This window comes from Ovis canadensis, chromosome 2, assembly GCF_042477335.2.
Source record: "Ovis canadensis isolate MfBH-ARS-UI-01 breed Bighorn chromosome 2, ARS-UI_OviCan_v2, whole genome shotgun sequence".
NCBI lineage: Eukaryota > Metazoa > Chordata > Mammalia > Artiodactyla > Bovidae > Ovis > Ovis canadensis.
In genome coordinates, this window is record NC_091246.1 from 206,799,593 (window position 1) to 206,822,923 (window position 23,331).

Here is a 23,331-nt window from a genome sequence, read left to right on the forward strand (position 1 = left end):
TAGTAAGTCAACTGCATTTTGAATAAAAATGGGCGGGGCAATTCTTAAACCTCATAAAAATCATTTACAAGAAAACCCAGAGCTCACATAATACTTAAAGGTGGAAGATTATGTTCTTCCTCTATTAATGAGAATGAGAAAAAGGTGTTTTTTCTCACCATTCTTATTCAACCAATTACTGAAAATTCTAGTGATTACAATAAAATGTCCTATATAAAATGGAAAAGAAAAATACTATATTTGCAGATGCTATGATTGTCTACATAGAAATACCAAGGAATCTAAAAGGAAAGAAGGAAGGAGAAAAGAAACCTCAAAAGCATTCTGAAACTAATAACTGAGCTCAGAAAGATCACAGAAACCAAATTCAAAAGTGTAATACCATTTACAAATTCTTCAAAGAAAAAGTTTAAGTTAGGCATAAATCTAAAATATATATATAGAAAATATATACCAAAAATTATAAAATGCTAATCAAAGAAATAAAGAAGACTTAAATACTTAGAAACATAATATTCATGGATTAGAAGACTCAACATAATAAAACTATCAACTCTTCCTAAAATGATATACAGTTTTAATGAAATTCCTATCTAAATCTCTGCAAGGTTTTTATAAACATAGACAAACTTACTTAAACTATAGAAATTAAAAGGCTCTAGAATAGTCAAAACAGTTTTGAAAAGAAGACAGTGGGAGGAATTATTTTCCCAATGTCAAGATATACAATTTAGCTATAATAACCAAGACAAATTGGTAATGGTGAAATGACATATACATCTACCAATGGAACAGAATGAAAAACTCAGAAACAGATCCACAGAAATATGCCCAATTAATTTTTGGCAAAGGTGCAAAAGCAATACAACCAGGAAGGATAGCCTTTTCCATAAATAGTGCTGGATCAGTTGAGCATACAGTGGCAAATATGGGGCTTCTCTGGTGGCTCAGATGATCAAGAATCTGCCTGAAATGCAGACCAGGGTTCAACCCCTGCATTGGGAAGATCCCCTGGAAAACGGAATGGCAACCCATTCCAATATTCTTGCCTGGAGAATTTCATGGACAGAGGAGCCTAGCAGGCTACAATCTACATTTGAACCTCAACTTAAACTTCACATTTTATACAAAAATTAACTCAGTTTAAAACATTAAACTGTAAAAGATCTCAAAAAATAAATAAAGAGAGAGAGAGGGAGAAAATATTCAGGACCTAGAACTCAGGTCAGTTCAGTTCAGTTCAGTTGCTCAGTCATGTCCAACTTTGTGTGACCCCATGGACTGCAGCACGCCAGGCATCCCTGTACATCACCAACTCCCAGAGCTTGCTCAAACTCATGTCCATCAAGTCAGTGATGCCATCCAACCATCTCATCCGCTGTCGTCCCCTTCTCCTCCTGCCTTCAATCTTGCCCAGCATCAGGGTCTTTTCCAACAAGTCAGTTGTTCACATCAGGTGGCCAAAGTATTGAAGTTTCAGCTTCAGCATCAGTACTTCCAAAGAATATTCAGGACTAGTTTCCTTTAGGATTGACTGGTTGGATCTCCTTGCAGTCCAAGGCACTCTCAAGAGTCTTCTCCAATATTACACTTCAAAAGCATCAGTTCTTCAGTGCTCAGCTTTCTTTATAGTTCAACTCTCACATCCATACATTACTACTGGAAAAACCATAGCTCTGACTAGATGGACCTTTGTTGCCAAAGTAATGCCTCTGCTTCTTAATAAGCTGTCTAGGTTGGTCACAGCTTTTCTTCTAAGGAGCAAGCGTCTTTTAATTCCATTTTCTAAACTTGAACTCAAAACTTGATCCCAAAAACACAATCAAAAAGAAGAAAAAATGAATCATACCTCATCAAAATTAAAAACCTTTTGCTCTGTGAAAGACTCACTTAAGAGAATGAAAAATAAATTACAAACTGGGAGAAAACATTTACAAATCACATATCCAATAAGAACTAGTATCTAAAATATATAAAGAACTCTCAAAATTCCACATTCAAAAATAAACGACCCAATTAGAAACTATAAAAAAACATGCAAGATATTTTATAATAAGGATACATGGATGATGTATAAATAAGCACTTGAAAAGATTTTGGCATTATAAGTTATTAGAACAATACAAATTAAAACTATAATGAGATGTCTCTTTATACCTATCAAAATGGCTAAAATAAAAAACCAGATACTGTGATAAAATCATATAGTCACTAGAGTTTGGAGAAACCAGATCACATATACATTGCTGCCATGATTTTCTAATGATACAGTTAGTTTGGAAAATAGCTTTGCATTTCCTTCTGAAATTAAAATGTAACTTATCATCTCACCGAGTAATTACATTCCTGGGCATGTATTCCAAAGAAATGAAAACTTATGTTCATGGAGAAACTTGTAAACAACATTCATTACAACTTAAATAATAATAGCTAAAATCTGGAAAATACCCAAATGTCCTTCAATTATTAATGGTTAAATAAATTGTAGCAAATCCATACCATGGACTCAGTTCAGTTCAGTTGTTCAGTGGTGTCCACTCTGCAACCCCATGAATTGCAGCACGCCAGGCCTCCCATCCATCACCAACTCCTGGAGTTCACTCAGACTCCTGTCCATCGAGTCAGTGATGCCATCTAGCCATCTCATCCTCTGTCGTCCCCTTCTCCTCCTGCCCCCAATCCATCCCAGCATCAGAGTCTTTTCCAATGAGTCAACTCTTTGCATGAGGTACTGGAGTTTCAGCTTTAGCATCATTCCTTTCAAAGAACACCCAGGGCTGATCTCCTTTAGAATGGACTGGTTGGATCTCCTTGCAGTCCAAGGGACTCTCAAGAGTCTTCTCCAACACCACAGTTCAAAAGTATCAATTCTTCAGCACTCACCTTTCTTCACAGTCCAACTCTCACATCCATATATGACTACTGAAAAAACCATAGCCTTAACTAGATGGACCTTTGTTGGCAAAGTAATGTATCTGGTTTTCAATATGCTATCTAAGTTGGTCATAACTTTCCTTCCAAGGAGTAAGTGTCCTTTAATTTCATGACTGCAATCACCATCTGCAGTGATTTTGGAGCCCCCCAAAATAAAGTCTGACACTGTTTCCCCATCTATTTCTATTTCCCATGAAGTGATGGGATCGGATGCCATGATCTTCATTTTCTGAATGTTGAGCTTTAAGCCAACCTTTTTAGTCTCCTCTTTCACTTTCATCAAGAGGCTTTTTAGCTCCTCTTCATTTTCTGCCATAAGGGTGGTGTCATCTGCATATCTGAGGTTATTGATATTTCTCCCGGCAATCTTGATTCCAGCTTGTGCTTCTTCCAGCCCAGGGTTTCTCATGATGTACTCTGCATAGAAGTTAAAAGAGCACGGTGACAACATGCAGCCTTGACGTACTCCTTTTCCTATTTGGAACCAGTCTATTTTTCCATGTCCAGTTCTAACTGTTGCTTCCTGACCTGCATACAGGTTTCTCAAGTGGTAGGTCAGGTGGTCTGGGATTCCCATCTCTTTCAGAATTTTCCACAGTTTATTGTGGTCCACACAGTCAAAGGCTTTGGCATAGTTATTAAAGCAGAAATAGATGTTTTTCTGGAACTCTCTTGCTTTTTTGATGATCCAGCAGATGTTGGCAATTTGATCTCTGGTTCCTCTGCATTTTCTAAAACCAGCTTGAACATCTGGAAGTTCATGGTTCATGTACTGCTGAAGCCTGGCTTGGAGAATTTTTAGTATTACTTTACTAGCGTGTGAGATGAGTGCAGTTGTGTGGTAGTTTGAGCATTCTTTGGCATTGCATTTCTTTGGGATTGGAATGAAAACTGACCTTTTCCCGTCCTGTGGCCACTGCTGAGTTTTCCAAATTTGTTGGCATATTGAGTGGTATCCATAATACCATGGATTACCAGTTGACAATAAAAAGGAATAAACTATTGATAAATACAACAACTTGGATGTATCTCAAGGAAATTATGTGAAGTAAAAGAAACCAGTGTCTTAAATATGTATAATGTAGATTTCATTTATCTAACATTTATAAAATAACACAAATGTAAATATGGAGAACTTAGTAGTAATTAATGCAGATTAAAGAAATGGGAGGAAAGGATAAGTCGAGCTCATCCTTTTGACGAGGGTAGCATGAGGAAAACTTGAAGTGATGGTTAAGTATTGCAGTTGTGGTTATATGAAGCTACATATGATGAAATTGCCAGAGCTATTCAAACATACATACATACACATACACACACAAGACTGCATGTATAACTGGCAAAATCTGAATAATCTCAATGGATTGAACTTCCTGGGTTTGATATTATACTACTACAGTTGTGCAAAATATTAACATTTGGAAAGGCTGGGTAAAGCATGCCTTGGATTTCCCTGTAAATTTCTTTGCACATTCCTATGAATATATACATATTTTAAAGTAAAGTGTTTTTTACTTTAATAATAATTATTTAAATTATTTAATTTAAAATTATTTTTTAAATACATTAAATTATTTTTAATTATTTAATTAAAAATTAAAATTATATTATTTTAATTAATTAAATAATTAAGAAATAAATGAAACATATCAAGAGTCTAAGATGCATGCAAAGTCAAAGCCAAATGCAGATCCTCCAGAATATTATTTTACAACAGCATAATGTTTTTAAAGTTATCATATACCATTTTCTTATTAATAATGAAATAAACAAACTTGGTCACACACTTGTTTAAATCCATAATCTAATTTCATTTATCTTTAATCTTTTCTTCCTTAAATATGTTGTGAATTTTTAAAGAATAACTATAGTTGATTTGTCTATGTTAGAAACAGCTTCATTTTATATAACCTGGGTGATTGGAATATCTTAATTTACATTCAGTTCAGTTCAGTTCAGTCACTCAGTCGTGTCTGACTCTTTGTGACCCCATGAATCGCAGCACGCCAGGCCTCCCTGTCCATCACCAACTCCCAGAGTTCACTCAGGCTCACGTCCATCGAGTCGGTGATGTCATCCAGCGATCTCATCCTCTGTCGTCCCCCTTTCCTCCTGTCCCCAATCCCTCCCAGCTACAGAGTCTTTTCCAATGAGTCAGTTTTTCTCATGAGGTGGCCAAAGTACTGGAGTTTCAGCTTTAACATCATTCCTTCCAAAAAACACCCAGGGCTGATCTCCTTTAAATTGGACTGGTTGGATCTCCTTGCAGTCCAAGGGACTCTCAAGAGTCTTCTCTAACACCACAGTTCAAACGCATCAATTCTTCAGTGCTTAGCCTTCTTCACAGTCCAACTCTCACATCCATACATGACTACTGGGAAAACCATAGCCTTGACTATTACATCATTTTTAAAAATCTATGAAGGTTAGGAAGTCATTTGGAGGTGACATGAAAGTGTCACACTTTTTCCCTTTGAAGCATTTTTACAGTGAATTCCATGATAGTTTCAAACCAATTCATATGATAAAAGATTGTGTCATTTAAGCTTTAAGAGATAAATGAAAAAATTTTGGTCATTTTTCTGTATACTTCCTGTTTTAAACCAAAAATAACTTTTAAAAAAATTATGTTTTGAGATAGCATTTAATATTCTTGAAAAATGACTGAAATATTTTAGCATGTTGTTGCCATTATTTAGTCAGTAAGTGGTGTCTGACTTTTGACCCCATGGACTGTAGCCCACTAGGCTTCTCTGTTCATGCGATTTCCCAGCCAAGAATACTGGAGTGAGTTGCCATTTCCTTCTCCAGGGAATCTTTCTGACCCAGGGATAGAACTCACATTTCCTGCACTGGCAATCAGATTCTTTACTACTGAGTCACTAGGAAAGCCCATGTTTTAAACATTTTTTAGCCAAATTTTTTCCATGTTAAAATACAAAAATTTAATTCATTCATTTAAACTGCTAAATGTAGCCGTGTGTGGCTATACCCCTGCTTACTTATCTGTTTTCCTTAATGGCAGTGTTTCCAATATTTTATTATTACACAAAATTCTTTAATAGAGATAATATTTTTCATGTCTCCAAAGGACAAGAGATTTTAAATTAAAACACTCCATGATGAAGAGGATTACTGGTAGGAATACAAGTTGATACCATCTCTCTGGAAAACCGTTTGGCAACGTGTGCCAAGACCTTAAAAAATATGCATACTCATTAACCTTATTATATTACTTCTAATATACTATTCAGCAGTTCTCAAACTGTGGTCCTCAGACCAGCAGCATCAGCACAAGCAAATCCTCAGAGCTCTACCTCAAACCGGAGAAGGCAATGGCATTTATTGAAAGTTGCTATCTTTTAAGTCCGAGAAGGCAATGGCACCCTACTCCAGTACTCTTGCCTGGAAAATCCCATGGACGGAGGAGGCTGCAGTCCATGGGGTCAGTAAGAGTCAGACACCACTGAGCAACTTCCCTTTCACTTTTCACTTTCTACTTTCATGCATTGGAGAAGGAAATGGCAACCCACTCCAGTGTTCTTGCATGGAGAATCCCAAGGATGGGGGAACCTGGTGGGCTGCCATCTATGGGGTTGCACAGAGTCGGACACTACAGAAGCAACTTAGCAGCAGCAGCAGCAGCTACCTCAAACCTACTCAATCAGAAGTTCTGAGGACAGGAATAAACAATCCATGGCTTACCAAGTCAACAGGTGATTCTAACACTGCTGCTGCTGCTAAGTCGCTTCAGTCGGGTCCAACTCTGTGCGACTCCATAGACAGCAGCCCACCAGGTTCTGCCCTCCCTGGGATTCTCCAGGCAAGAACGCCAGAGTGGGTTGCAATTGCCTTCTCTGGATTCTAACACTAAAGCTCAGTAAACAACGGTTCTAGATAAATTATTAGAAAGCCTCAAGGATACTCACTGTAGGATCATAGTTAAGAAATAAAAGTCTTGACTCACCCTAAATGCCTTCATAAATCTTAAAAAAAAAATGGTGATATAAATAATGAAGCAAATATAGGATGAAAAGTTAAGTTATGTGGGAATATAACATTAATATTACACTATAAGAAAATGGCATAATTTAAAGTTGTATATAAGTGATATCCTGGTTTTAGAAAAGGCAGAGGAACCAGAGATCAAATTGCCAACATCTGCTGGATCATCAAAAAAGCAAGAGAGTTCCAGAAAAAAGATCTATTTCTGCTTTATTGACTATGCCAAAGGCTTTGACTGTGTGGATCACAAGAAACTGTGGAAAATTCTGAAAGAGAAGGGAATCCAAGACCACCTGACCTGCCTCTTGAGAAACCTGTACGCAGGTCAGGAAGCAACAGTTAGAACTGGACATGGAACAACAGACTGGTTCCAAATAGGAAAAGGAGTTCGTCAAGGCTGTATATTGTCACCCTGCTTATTTAACGTCTATGCAGAGTACATCATGAGAAACCCTGGGCTGGAAGAAGCACAAGCTGGAATCAAGATTGCTGGGAAAAATATCAATAACCTCAGATATGCAGATAACACCACCCTTATGGCAGAAAGTGAAGAGGAACTAAAGAGCCTCTTGATGAAAGTGAAAGAAAAAAGTGAAAAAGTTGACTTAAAGCTCAACATTCAGAAAATGAAGATCATGGCATCAGGTCCCATCACTTCATGGCAAATAGATGGGGAAACAGTGTCAGATTTTTTTATTTTGGGGCTCCAAAATCACTACAGATGGTGATTGCAGCCATGAAATTCAAAGACGCTTACTCCTTGGAAGAAAAGTTATGACCAACCTAGATAGCATATTGAAAAGCAGATACATTACTTTGCCAACAAAGGTCCATCTAGTCAAGGCTATGGTTTTTCCAGTAGTCATGTATGGATGTGAGAGTTGGACTGTGAAGAAAGTTGAGTGCTGAACAATTGATGCTTTTGAACTGTGGTGTTGGAGAAGACTCTTGAGAGTCCCTTGGACTGCAAGGAGTTCTAACTAGTCCATTCTAAAGGAGATCAGTCCTGGATGTTCTTTGGAAGGAATGATGATGAAGCTGAAACTCCAGTATTTTGGCCATGTCATGCGAAGAGATCACTCATTGGAAAAGACTCTGATGCTGGGAGGGATTGGGGGCAGGAGAAGGGGATGACAGAGGATGAGATGGCTGGATGGCATCACCGACTCGATGGACGTGAGTCTGAGTGAATTCCGGGAGATGGTGATGGACAGGAAAGCCTAGTGTGCTGCAATTCATGGGGTCGCAAAGATTCGGACACAACTGAGTGACTGAACTGAACTATAGTATTAATCTTTTTCTGCCTGAATTATTTTGTACATGGGACCTAAGAAAAACAACAAATTGGTGAATAAAGCAAGAAGGAAGTAGACTGTTGGAACACTCTAATGGTTACCAGCAGGTGGAGGGAAGGGGGGAAGGACATATATGGTAGGTGACTTAAAAGAAGGATTATTTTGAGACTACATGAAATTATGTGTAAAATTTTTGAAAATGGTAAACCATTATGTAATTTAAAGAATTTTTAATTCAGTAAAAATGTTTTAAAAATTAGGGAAAAAATAAAATTGCATATATGGCAAAATCATAACTTCTTGGAAGAAAAGTTATGACCAACCTAGATAGCATATTGAAAAGCAGAGACATTACTTGGCCAACAAAGGTCCGTCTAGTCAAGGCTATGGTTTTTCCAGTGGTCATGTATGGATGTGAGAGTTGGACTGTGAAGAAAGCTGAGCACCGAAGAATTGATGCGTTTGAACTGTGGTGTTGGAGAGGACTCTTGAGAGTCCCTTGGACTGCAAGGAGATCCAACCAGTTCATTCTGAAGAAGATCAGCCCTGGCATTTCTTTGGAGGGAATGATGCTGAAACTGAAACTCCAGTACTTTGGCCACCTCATGAGAAGAGTTGACTCATTGGAAAAGACTCTGTAGCTGGGAGGGATTGGGGGCAGGAGGAGAAGGGACGACAGAGGATGAGATGGCTGGATGGCATCACTGACTCGATGGACGTGAGTCTGAGTGAACTCCGGGAGTTGGTGATGGACAGGGAGGCCTGGCGTGCTGCGATTCATGGGATCGCAGAGTCAGACACGACTGAGTGACTGAACTGACTGACTGACTGACTGATATATCTGAAGATATTAAGAATTTTCACATATATGTACACATACATATAGCCTGATTAATATATTTACTTTTAGTTAATATATCACTTATTTATGCTATCATTTGAAACCCCTCCAGATGCATTTATTAATGATTAAAGTAATAAATAATGCTTATATTTTTATAAAAATAAATAATTTACTGACTTTTTAAAGCCCATATACCATGGTGTTTTGATGTGCAAATAGGTTTGCAACAAGGTAAACTGAGTTTTTAAAAGATGTCATCTTATGCAACAATTTGCTTAGGATTGACAGTTAAAGGTTATATTTAGATGATGTCTATAACATGTATTCACACATATTTTAAAAGTCTATTAAAAGAAATATAGGGAATGTTAAAACTGGATGGTGTGATATCTAGTGAAATACAGACTTAAAATCTATGCCATTAGAACCTGCAAATTTATAAGAACGAGCTTTAAATCTGTTAGCAGTTGAATTTCTATGTAAAGTTCTCACTATTCTCTATGGTTATCAAATGGAACGTTATAACCTCTCAACATTCATTTATATAATTCAAATGTTATTTATCCCATTATATATAACCCCATTATTTTTTAAATAGCTAATATACTTTTGCTCACATCTGATGCATATATCAGGATAAAAATTTAATTCTAATTTTCCTGAACTAGAGAATAGGTTTTGTCTGAGCTCTGTAGAACATTTAACTTTAACTTGTAATTCTCAGTATGCTTCTATTACATTCACAGAATAATAGGGAGTATGCCTGCAGGTAGTTTAATACTGTTAAACTCCTATGGATCCCAATGAAATACCATGTAGCCCAGCATGCTTTACATTTCAAAAGTTGGAGGTTGTTAACAATATACTTTTATTAAAATTCCGAGTAATTTTTGCTGTCAATCTGAATATAAAATTACTTTATCACTTTTCTGTAGAATAAAAAAGTGAAGAAAATATTACTTTATTCTAAGTGTTTATCTGGCCAAAAATGGAAAAAGAAATTTAGAAAAAGTCAACTATACTGTAGTCTAAGAATAGACAATTTTGAATATTTTAGTACTGAAATGGCACAGTTATACATCTATTCATGTAGTGATTTGTTCAAATGATATTTAGTTTTGAGCCAAGGAATTGTATGAAGCATTAAGGATAGGGCAACTAGCAATAACTAAACCTCTGCCCTCATGAAGCATTCATTCTAGTGGGAGTAATAGACAGTAGACACATAGCAATTCAAGTACTGATACTGTGATAAAGAAAAATAAGAGTATTACCTAAAAATGAATCTGAATTAAGCATGAAAAGTGATTAAAAGCACTCCAAGAATAAAGCAAAGCTTATACAAATGACCTAAGGTGAGAAATGACTGAGCGACTGAACTGAACTGAACTGAAGGTGAGAAATTGCTGGTGAGAAGTGCTCCAAGGAGTACAGTAGATTAGAGTGGCCAAAGAATTGTGAACAAAAGAGACTAAGGTACCAGATGAAGTTGGGATGAAGGCAAGGACAGATAATCAGGCCTCTGTAAATCATGGTGGGATATCGAGCTTCTCCTGGTTTGATGTGTTGAAAAGCCGCCCCTGGATACTGAGGGAGAGATCATGAGTGAACATCATTTAGTGTCAAAAAACGGAAAACATGAATTAATTTCTTTTGCAAACCATGATAAAGAAAGTTCCGGATTTTGCATGAAATGTTAAATGTTCTAAAACTGCAAGTAGAAATACAGATATCAATTTCAACAACAAGAATGAAGACTTCTTAGTATATAGGAAGATGTAGTTTCTAAAGAGTAAAAATATGTATATATCTATTCCATTAGATCACCTACCTTTCTTCTCTTTTAGTCCACAATAAAGACCCTGTCAACATGTCAGGGTGGTGCTTCCTTTGGTAATATATACATGAAAATTGCAGAAAAGATTAGCATGGCCCCTGCACAAATATGACACAGAAGTGCATATGGTCTTCCATATTTTTAGGTTGTTAATAGAGGAGATCCTAAGAGTTCTCTCATGATAAGAAGTTTTCTTTCTTTTAGTGTATCTATATGAAATGATGGATGTTAACTAAATTTATTGTGGCAATCATTTCACAGTGTATGTAAATCAAGCTATCATGCTGTGTACCTTAAACTTATACAATGATATATGTCAATTGTTGTTGTTGTTGTTCAGTTGCGCAGTCATGTCTGACTGTTTGCGACACCATGGACTGCAGCACACAGGCCTTCCTGTCCCTCACCATCTTCTGGAGTCTGCCCAAGTTCATGTTCATTACCACTGAGTCATCTGTGCACATCAAATGACCAAAATACTGGAGCTTCAGCTTCAACATCAGTCATTCTGGTGAATATTCAGGGTTGATCTCCCTTCAGATTGACTGGTTTCATCTCCTTGCTGTCCAGGCACCTTGGGAGTCTACTCCAGCACCACAGTTTGAAGGCATCAATTCATTGGCATTCTGCTTTCTTTATGGTCCAGCTCTCACAACCATATGTGACCACTGGGAAGACCATACCCTTGACTACACAGACCTTTGTGGGCAGACTAATGCCTCTGCTTTTCAACACTGTCGAGGCTGTCCTCGCTTTCCTGCCATGAAGCAATTGTCTTCTGTTTTCATGGCTGCAGTCACATCCACAGTGATTTTGGAGCCCAAAAGAGGAAATCTGTCACTATTTCCACCGTTTCCTTTTCTATTTGCCATGCAGTAATGAGGCCAGATGCTATGCTCTTAGTTTTTTCCATATTTAGTCTTAAGCCAGTTCTTTTACTTTCCTCCACCCTCATCAAGAGGCTCTTTAGTTCCTCTTCACTTTCTGCCATTAGAGTGGTATCATCCATATATCTGAGTTTGTTGATGTTTCTTCTTCCTATCTTGATTCCAGCTTGTAACTCATCTAGCCCAGCACTTCTCATGATACGTGCTCAGCGTATAGGTTAAACAAACAGGGTGACAGCCTGTCATACTCTTTATGACATGTCAATAATATGTCAATTATTGCTCAATGAGACTGGGGGGAAAAAAGTGAGTGTCTAAAGATTATTAATGAGGTATGAGCACATTTTGGTTCTGGAGTCCTAGCTCTCTCGTGTCTCCATCCACACATTCTCTATCCCTGGTCTCAGTTTATTTGTTCATATCATCATTTGTAATATATACAAGCACTTTTTTCCTAAAATCCAAAGAGAATCCTGTTTCCAATATTACATTTTTGAAAACAGCACTCCAGGGCTGTGCCTCAGAAAAAAACAGAGGTACCTGATGAAAGCCATTCTTTTGGAGAAAGATACACCCCCTCTTTGGTGCTTTTCTCCAAAATATTTTCCTAGCAACAACAATAAAGACACATGGGCAATCTGGCTCCTTTAAGAGCTCACTCACTGCTGGGCTTAGGGAGGGGGAGGGGGGGTGCTTGCTGGTCTTAGTAACAGTATCCCCTATACATTTTAACCCCCTTTGCCACCCCCAATTCCACTTGCAAACTGAAAATTGAAGAATGAGGTGTCTCAAAAACATAAAATCCTCTTTTGCCTGGTGGGATGTCTTTATTCCTGAGTAATTTCTCCAAATAACACCCTGAGTCTCTGAAAATGTAAAAATTGCCTGTAGAGTCAAGGCAAATGAGAGCTAAATCCATTCATTATTTCCTTCTAGACTCTCATTCATCTCTAGTTGTAGAAAGCATCACAAACAGGACTGATGAAAAGTGTATAAACGTATTGGCCAGATATTCAAGTTGTCACAGGGAGTGGTTTTTGTTTTTGATTTTAATATAAGCAAAGCTAGGCAGTGAAAATGTTCAGATGAAAACAGAGATTTTTCTTTGTGAAAGATAATATTTCTTATCCTGAATGATTTGATTCTTTGAATTCCATTCTTTGATTTCCAAATTCAGAAATCTGTTCTTATGTGACCTACTCTTGGATCCTTGCTTATATCTTCATCACCCAGCAAAGAGTAAGCATAATTGATAAGCAATCCATGGTCCTCTTCATTTTGTTATGGATTGTCTTTGAATGTTTCAAGATAGTTTCTAGGTCATGTTTTGGTCCTAAATCACTCCAAACTCTCAGTGACTAAATCCAACTTAATAGTGCTCACCACTCAAGGGACCCTGGCAGATAGATTAGCCATCACCTCAAACATGGCCAGTCAACATGCTTAAGAAAAAAGATGTGCTCAAGGGTCTCATGAATTCAACTCAATGCTCTGGACCAGAGATGACATGCTTCAGTCACTTATATTCACAAATTACTGACTAGAGCTAAACATATGATGCTACCAAAAAGAGACCAAGACATACAATCCTAACATGTTTCTGAAGGCAAAGAACAAGAAATAGTTGAGGTATAGCAATAAGGACCATCCCAATCCTGTAAAAGAACTATTTTTTTTCTTTAAAAAATATAGAGAAAATTGAGAAACCCTAAACAGATAAGCATTGGAGAAGGAAATGGCAACCCACTCCAATGTTCTTGCCCGGAGAATCCCAGGGATGGGGGAGCCTGGTGGGCGGCCATCTATGGGGTCACACAGAGTTGGACACGACTGAAGCAACGTAGTAGCAGCAGCAGCAAACAGATAGCAAAGTAACATACAATTTTTAACAAACAACAAAGAAAAACACAATTTTTCATTGTTAAGAGTCTGTTTATAAAAAGTAATGTTCCACCAGCTGTATGCATGATTTCTTTGTAAATAACAACATGGGAGCTATTAGTCTCTTATCTTCAAATGTACTTTGGGACTTCTGTCATTTACATCTCACCTTAGCAAAATTTTGACTCAGATGGTAAGGAATCTGCCTGCAATGTGGGAGATTTGGGTTCAATCCCTGGGTCAAGAAGATACCCAGGAGAAAAGCATGGCAAGCCACTGCAGTTTTCTTGCCTGGAGAACTACATGAACAGAGAAGCCTGATGGGCTACAGTTAATGAGGAGGCAAGGAGTCAGACATGACTGAGTGACTAACATTTTCACTTTAGTAAAATAGAATAAGGAAGAATAAGTCAGGAGAAAGGGCAAAGAAGGAGTTGATAAAGCTAAAAACAAAATTAGAATCCAATATTTGACAGGAGATCTGGTATGCTTTTCTAGAACTCAGTGACAAATTTGGCTCTGAACATTCCAGGAAACATGCAAAAAAAGAAATATAATCAATGGTGTGATACATAGTATCTACAAGTTAAAAGCAAAATATGTCATGAGAAGAAGCACAGTAATATCTGGCCCATGAGTCCTCAGGCACAGGGAATATATAATGTAGTACAGAAAGTAACAGAAAGCATCTCCACCATAGCATAAAACTGCGAGCCTGTAGCTTACTATATCTTTTACTAAAATCTCACATGTATACATCACAAATATTTTTACTGTTATTTTCAGGCTTACTAATAATTATTATAATGATTTGGCTGTGTTTGTCAATATCCCACATCTTTATGGTCATCCAGGACATGAATGAGGAAAGAAATATGCTTTTTCTCCCTAATGTAACATTTATATAAACCACAGCTCACAAACAGGCATAAAGACTGCTAAATGTGGCCTTCAACTGTATACTTCACACAGTACTGTTTCTAAAGTTGAATATGAACGTCTTTAGGTCTAGAATTCACATCTCTCCAGCTTGGCCATATTTCTCAGCACTTCCTACCATGATCCACTTTATGTCTTTCATGTAGCCCCTGTAGGAATTAGATTTGAGGCCCCTGGTATAAAATACAGTGACTCAGTATTATAAATTCAATGTCTATTCCCTCTATACCAGCTGCTTTGAGGAAATATAAAACAAGCAATAACTGTACTGATGTTTCTCAAACAGCTAAGTCTGTTGGGGAAGATAATTGCAAAACATTTGAGAACTTATAGTACTAAAATAACAATAACTATTCTATATATTTTATAGCTCAATATTTTAGCAAGTTATTTCACATTCATTGTTGCAATGGGTTCTTTAAGGAATACCACTAACCAATCAAAATAGGATTATAGTTCCCATTTTTCAGATAAAAACACTGAGATTCAAAAAGTTAAGTTGGCTTACTTCAAGTCACAAGGCTAATCACAGGTAAAGCATAAACTCCATGGAGGACTTTTTCTAGTTTTAAATCATACACAGACCCACATATAGCAGGCATTTCATATTCTCTTAATTAACAAGCAAAGGAACCTGTACACTGACACACATATTGATTCATAAGTATGAATAGTAGAAAAAGTTTATAGCTAAGAAAGATCAGAATGCACAAGTCACACCATCTCACACCTAATACATACAATATAAATAAAACAAATAACATAACCAGATGTTATTTATGAACTCAAGACACTTGTGGTATGTAGGAAAGACAAAAAATACAAGATACCTTAAAATATATATGCAAATAAAATAATCCAAAATAGTCATGAAAAGAATCAGTAATTACTCTTACCTCTTTAAAAAAGCCAAGGATTTACGCAGAAGGAAGTTTCCTAGAATTATGTGGAATTTAAAAATAAGTGATGCTAAAGGATTTATAGTATTTATTGCAATATCATCTATAATAGCAAAATATTGGAAAAGAAATCAAAGAAGATGCAAACAGATGGAGAGATACAGCATGATCCTGGGTTGGAAGAATAAGTATTGTAAAAACAACAAGTGTACCCAAAGCAACAGAGTCAATGCAATTCCTATCAAACTACCAATGGTCTTTTTCAAAGAACTAGAAAATAAAAAAATCACAGTTTGTATGGAAACACAAAAAACCCTGAATAGCCAAAGCAATCTTGAGAAAGAAGAATGGAGATGGAAGAATCAACCTGCTTGAATTCAGACTATACTACAAAGCTACAGTCATCAAGAGAGTATGGTACTGGCACAAAAACGGAAACATAGACCAATGGAAATAGATAGAAAGCCCAGAGATAAACCCACACACCTATGGGCACCTTATCTTTGACCAAGGAGGAAAGAATACACAACAGAGAAAAGATAATCACTTCAATAAATGGTGCTGGGAAAAGCAGACAGCTGCATGTAAAAGAATGAAATTAGAACACTTCCTAATACCATACACAAAAATAAACTCAAAATGAAATAAAGACCTAAATGTAAGACCAGAAACCATAAAACTCTTACAGGAAAACATAGACAAAACACACTTTGACATAAATCACAGCAAGATTCTCTATGACCAACCTCCAAGAGTAAGGAAATAAAAATAAACAAATGGAACTTAATTAACCTTAAAAGCTTTTGCACAGCAAAGGAAACTATAAACAAGGTGAAAAGACAACCATCAGAAAGGGATAAAATAATAGCAGCTGAAACAACTGATAAAGGAGTAATCTTCAAAATATGTGAGCAGCTTATCTGGCTCAATACCTGAAAAACAAGCAACCTAATAAAAAGCGCAGGCGGCAGCGGGCTGGCGCACTAAGCACCGCCGAAAGGAGACACCCCACATCCCAGGTCAGGGGCACCAGCCTAGAATGCCAGGCTGCAATGGCGCAGGAACGGCCAAGAGGAGCTACCCCGCGTCCAAGGTCAGGGGCCGCCAGGAGGAGACAACCCACGACCGAGGTCAGGGGCGGCCGGGAGAAGCCACCTTGCGCCCGATGCCAGGGGCAGTGACCCTGAGGAGCCACCCAGAGCCAGAGGCCTGGGGCTGCAGCTGGGAGGAGCCACCCACGCTGGAGGCCGGAAGGAAAACCCGAGGAGCGGTGGCTGCGCGGGCACAGGAGGGCCTAGAGGAGCTATCCCACATTGAAGGTCAGGAACGGGGGCGGTAAGGAGATACCCCTCATCCAAGGTAAGGAGCAGCGGCTGTGCTTTGCTGGAGCAGCCATGAAGAGATACCCCACGCCCAAGGTAAGAGAAACCCAAGTAAGATGGTAGGTGTTACAAGAGGGCATCACAGGGCAGACACACTGAAACCTTACTCACAGAAAACTAGTCAATCTAATCACACTAGGACCACAGCCTTGTCTAACTCAATGAAACCAAGCCATGCCTGCAGGAACCCAAGACTGGCAGGTCATGGTGGAGAGGTCTGACAGAATGTGGTCCACTGGAGAAGGGAATGGCAAGCCACTTCAGTATTCTTGTCTTGAGAACCCCATAAACAGTATGAAAAGCCAAAATGATAGGATACCAAAAGAGGAACTCCCCAGGTCATTAGGTGCCCAATATGCTACTGGAGATCAGTGGAGAAGTAACTCCAGAAAGAATGAAGGGATGAAGCCAAAGCAAAAACAATACCCAGTTAGGAATGTGACTGGTGATAGAAGCAAGATTCAATGCTATAAATGCTATATTGCATAGGAACCTGGAATGTCAGGTCCATGAATCAAGGCAAATTGGAAGTGGTCAAACAAGAGATGGCAAGGGTGAACATCGACATTCTAGGAATCAGCGAACTAAAATGGACTGGAATGGGTGAATTTAACTCAGATGACCATTATATCTACTACTGCGGGCAGGAATCCCTCAGAAGAAATGGAGTAGCCATCATGGTCAACAAAAGAGTCCAAAATGCAGTACTTGGATGCAATCTCAAAAATGACAGGATGATCTCTGTTCACCTCCAAGGCAAACCATTCAATATCACAGTTATCCAAGTCTATGCCCCAACCAGTAACGCTGAAGAAGCTGAAGTTGAATGGTTCTATGAAGACCTACAAGATCTTTTAGAACACCCAAAAAAGATGTCCTTTTCATTATAGGGGACTGGAATGCAAAAGTAGGAAGTCAGGAAACACCCAGAGTAACAGGCATTTTGGCCTTGGAATGCGGACTGAAGCAGGGCAAAGACTAATAGAGTTTTGCCAAGAAAATGCACTGGTCATAGCAAACACCCTCTTCCAACAACACAAAAGAAGACACTACACATGGACATCACCAGATGGTCAACATCGAAATCAGACTGAGTATATATATCCTTTGCAGCCAAAGATGGAGAAGCTCTATACAGTCAACAGAAACAAGACCAGGAGCTGACTGTGGCTCAGATCATGAACTCCTTATTACCAAATTCAGACTCAAATTGAAGAAAGTAGGGAAAACCACTAGACCATTCAGGTATGACCTAAATCAAATCCCTTATGATTATACAGTGGAAGTGAGAAATAGATTTAAGGGCCTAGATCTGACAGATAGAGTGCCTGATGAACTATGGAATGAGGTTCGTGACATTGTACAGGAGACAGGGATCAAGACCACCCCCATGGAAAAGAAATGCAAAAAAGCAAAATGGCTGTCTGGGGAGGCCTTAGAAATAGCTGTGAAAAGAAGAGAGGCGAAAAGCAAAGGAGAAAAGGAAAGATATAAACATCTGAATGCAGAGTTCCAAAGAATAGCAAGAAGAGATAAGAAAACCTTCTTCAGTGATCAATGCAAAGAAATAGAGGAAAAGAACAGAATGGGAAAGACTAGAGATCTCTTCAAGAAAATTAGAGATACCAAAGGAACATTTCATGCAAAGATGGGCTCGAAAAAGGACAGAAATGGTATGGACCTAACAGAAGCAGGAGATATTAAGAAGAGGTGGCAAGAATACACAGAAGAACTGTACAAAAAAGATCTTCATGACCCAGATAATCATGATGGTGTGATCACTAATCTAGAGCCAGACATCTTGGAATGTGAAGTCAAGTGGGCGTTAGAAAGCATCACTACAAACAAAGCTAGTGGAGGTGATGGAATTCCAGTTGAGCTGCTTCAATTCCTGAAAGATGATGCTGTGAAAGTGCTGCATTCAATATGCCAGCAAATTTGGAAAACCCAGCAGTGGCCACAGGACTGGAAAAGGTCAGTTTTCATTCCAATTCCAAAGAAAGGCAATGCCAAAGAATGCTCAAACTACCGCACAATTGCACTCATCTCACATGCTATTAATGTAATGCTCAAAATTCTCCAAGTCAGGCTTCAGCAATATGTGAACCATGAACTCCCTGATGTTCAAGTTGGTTTTAGAAAAGGCAGAGGAACCAGAGATCAAATTGTCAACATCTGCTGGATCATGGAAAAAGCAAGAGAGTTCCAGAAAAACATCTATTTCTGCTTTATTGACTATGCCAAAGCCTTTGACTGTGTGGATCACAAGAAACTGGAAAATTCTGAAAGAGATGGGAATCCCAGACCACCTAATCTGCCTCTTGAGAAATCTATATGCAGGTCAGGAAGCCACAGTTAGAACTGGACATGGAACAACAGACTGGTTCCAAATAGGAAAAGGAGTACATCAAGGCTGTATATTGTCACCCTGCTTATTTAACTTCTATGCAGAGTACATCATGAGAAATGCTGGACTAGAAGAAACACAAGCTAGAATCAAGATTGCTGGGAGTAATATCAATAACCTCAGATATGTAGATGACACCTTATGGCAGATAGTGAAGAGGAGCTAAAAAGCCTCTTGATGAAAGTGAAAGAGGAGAGCGAAAAAGTTGGCTTAAAGCTCAACATTCAGAAAACGAAGATCATGGCATCTGGTCCCATCACTTCATGGGAAATAGATGGGGAAACAGTGGAAACAGTGTCAGACTTTATTTTGGGGGGCTCCAAATTAAAAGATGCTTACTCCTTGGAAGAAAAGTTATGACCAACCTAGATAGTATATTCAAAAGCAGAGACATTACTTTGCTGACTAAGGTCCGTCTAGTCAAGGCTATGGTTTTTCCAGTAGTCATGTATGGATGTGAGAGTTGAACTGTGAAGAAGGCTGAGTGCCGAAGAATTGATGCTTTTGAACTGTGGTGTTGGAGAAGACTCTTGAGAGTCCCTTGGACTGCAAGGAGATCCAACCAGTCCATTCTGAAGGAGATCAACCCTGGGCTTTCTTTGGAAGGAATGATGCTAAAGCTGAAGCTCCAGTGCTTTGGCCACCTGATGCGAAGAGTTGACTCGTTGGAAAAGACTCTGATGCTGGGAGGGATTGGGGGCAGGACAAGAAGGGACGACAGAGGATGAGATGGCTGGATGTCATCACGGACTCGATGGACGTGAGTCTGAGTGAATTCCGGGAGATGGTGATGGACAGGGAGGCCTGGCGTGTTGCGATTCATGGGGTTGCAAAGAGTCGGACAAGACTGAGCGACTGAACTGAACTGAACTGAAATAAAAAAGTGGGCAGAAGACCTAAACAGACATTTCTCCAAAGAAGACAGATATCTAGTAAATACATGAAAAAATGCTCAACATCACTCATTATTAGAGAAATGCAAATTACAACTACAATGAGGTATAACCTCACACAAGTCAGAATGGCCATCATCAAACATCTACAAACAATAAATGCTGGAGAGAGTGTGGAGCTAAGGGGACCCTCTTGCACTGTTGGTCAGAATTCAAATTGATACAGCCACTATGGAGAATAGAATAGCAATTCGTTTTCAAAAAAATACTAGGTATAAGATTACCATATCACCCAGCAACCCTGCTACTAGACATATACCCTGAGAAAACAATAATTGTAAAAGACATATGTAACCCACTGTTCATTGCAGGACTATTTACACTAGTTAGGACATGGAAGCAACCTAGATGTCTATCCACAGATGAATGGATAAGGAAGTTGTAGTAAATATACACAATGGAATATTACTCAGCCATAAAAAGGATGCATTTCAGTCAGTTCTAATGACTGGATGAACCTAGAACATAAACCAGAAAGAGAAAGACAAATACTCTAAATTAATGCATATATATGGAATCTAGAATAATGGTAATGATTAACCTATCAGGACAGCAATGGAAATGCAGACATAGAGAACAGACTTAAGAAAAGACTTGTGGGCATGGAAGGGAAGGAGAAGGTGGGACTGAGTGAGTAGCATTGAAACACATACCTTACCATGTGTAAAATAGATAGCCAGTGGATATTTGCTGTATGATGCAGGGAACTCAAATCTGGTGCTCTGTGACAACTTAAAGGGGTGGGATGGGATAGGAAGTGGGAGAAGCCTTAAGAGGGAGGGGATATATATATACCTATGGCTGATTCATGTTGATATATGGCAGAAACCTACACAATATTGTAAAACAATAAGCCACCAATTAAAAAATAAATTTTAAAAAAAATCAATGGATTTACTCAGAGGAAAGTATTCTAGAGTTTGTGGACTTTAATTATTTTAATATTATTTATGATAGCAAAATATTGGAAACTACCTTATTATCCACTGATAGAATCAAGTTTAATAAACTATAGCATATTATGCAATGGAATATTATATAGCCAAAAGGAATAATTAAAAGCCATATATTAATACTGGTGATTTTTAGGCTAAACTACAAAGTACTCTTGCCTGGAAAATCCCATGGACGGAGGAGCCTGGTAGGCTGCAGTCCATGGGGTCGCGAAGAGTTGGACACAACTGAGCGACTTTACTTTGAATTTTCACTTTCATGCATTGGAGAAGGAAATGGCAACCCACTCCAGTATTCTTGCCTAAAGAAATCCCAGGGACGGGGGAGTCTGGTGGGCTGCCGTCTATGGGGTCGCACAGAGTCAGACACGACTGAAGCGACTTAGCAGCAGCCACAGCAGCAGCAGCAAAGTGAAAAAGGCCAAGATACAGAAATAATGGGTATATATACATATATACACACACATACACACACATATATATTAAACATATGCATAAAATCTGTGTACATGTGTATACATATACACAGGCTTCCCAGGTGGCTCAATGGGTAAAGAATCTGACTGTAATGCACGAAATGCGCTTTCTACCCCTGCATGGGGAAGATCCCCTAGAGAAGGTCATGGAAACCCACTCCAATATTCTTGCCTGGAAAATCCAATGGACAGAGGAGCCTGGTGGGCTGCAAGCCACAGAGTCACAAAGAGCTGGACATGACTTAAGTGACTGAGCACGCATGCATATACACACACATATATCAGTAGAAATAGATAAAAAGATATGTATACACACATATTTAATTACATTTGCAAAGGAAAAGAAGAAACTGGCAGCATAACCAAAAACTAATAAAAATTGTAACCTCTGGAGTGTAAGGTATGGCAGGGATTTTTCTAAAAAGTGTGACTTTTAAGAATATACTTTGTTACAGAATCTTGACTTTGGAATCATACGAATGATGTATCCAAAAATATTAATTAAAAAATTTAAAAAAACAATCTCCAAATATCAGAAACAGTTTTAAATGAATGAATCTAATTTTACCATCCTTGTGACACAAGTACAGAGAAAAAGGATTCATTTCAAATGATCTTAGCACAAAGTAGAAACCTTTGACCATCCATCCTTTGTAGTTTATATTTTAAGACAAGTAGAGTGGCACAGTATGCTGTCATTGCACTGACAGAAATTTCAGTTTGTTGTAGGAAAGAGATTTGGTTTTGGCAACAATGGATCAGACCAGGAAGGAAGTGGCTGAGCTCAGCAAATAAGGATACTTGGTAGCATTTTGTTTCCCAGGGAGGGAAAAAAAAAGCTTAAAATGATGAAAACTTCATGAGTAAGTAAACTTAGGCACTCCTCTCAACAAGGCTGTGTGAGGATCACTGTATATATCAATCAATGAGGTAACTAGTATTCATTTATTTGATCCACTTGGACTGTTACTTATAACGAACCTATTTTATGAATAGATTAAGGAGATAAAGAAACTGGATTTAAGACACATTTTCATAAGCCTGGGAGTGACTAGGAAATTATTTAACCCATTTCTCTTTGCTGAATTGGAAGAAATGGAAAACAAAAAGGAAACTAGATCAAACTAAAGGTAAAGAATATCCTGGAAAACAAGAAGTAAACACTGGAATAGCAAGATTATGCAATCTTTTCAAAACAATACATTATTCATTTACCTTGATTTGAAGCCACAGTGAAATTCATTAAGGCATGTTAAAACATAAAATTTCTTAAGAGAAAATGACTACCGTGGAGCTTGGGAGGATGTTAATATTCACAAAATAGAGACTAATGTTGACTTTTGATCCAAAATGTACTTTATGATTCTCAAGTTACTCTACTTAAGTTTTGTGCCATTTTTATTTGATTAAAAAAGAAACCTTGTCTTGCCATTGTTGTTTAATTGCTAAGTCCTTTCCGACTCTTTGCAATCCCATGGACTACAGCACACCAGGATTCCCTGCTCTTCCGTACCTCCAGGAGTTTGCTCAACTTACGTTCATAAAGTGATGCTATCCAACTATTTCATCCTCTGTTATCCCCTTCTCCTCCTGCCCTCAGTCTTTCCCATCATCAGGGTCTTTTCCAGTGAGTCTTTCC

The 23,331-nt window shown here is 38.2% G+C and overlaps 1 pseudogene; it reads left to right on the forward strand.

Annotated features, from left to right (window-relative positions):
• The first annotated feature begins 10,961 nt into the window (after window positions 1-10,961).
• Window positions 10,962-11,058, forward strand: LOC138434857 (U6 spliceosomal RNA; annotated as a pseudogene).
• Window positions 11,059-23,331: the final 12,273 nt, after the last annotated feature.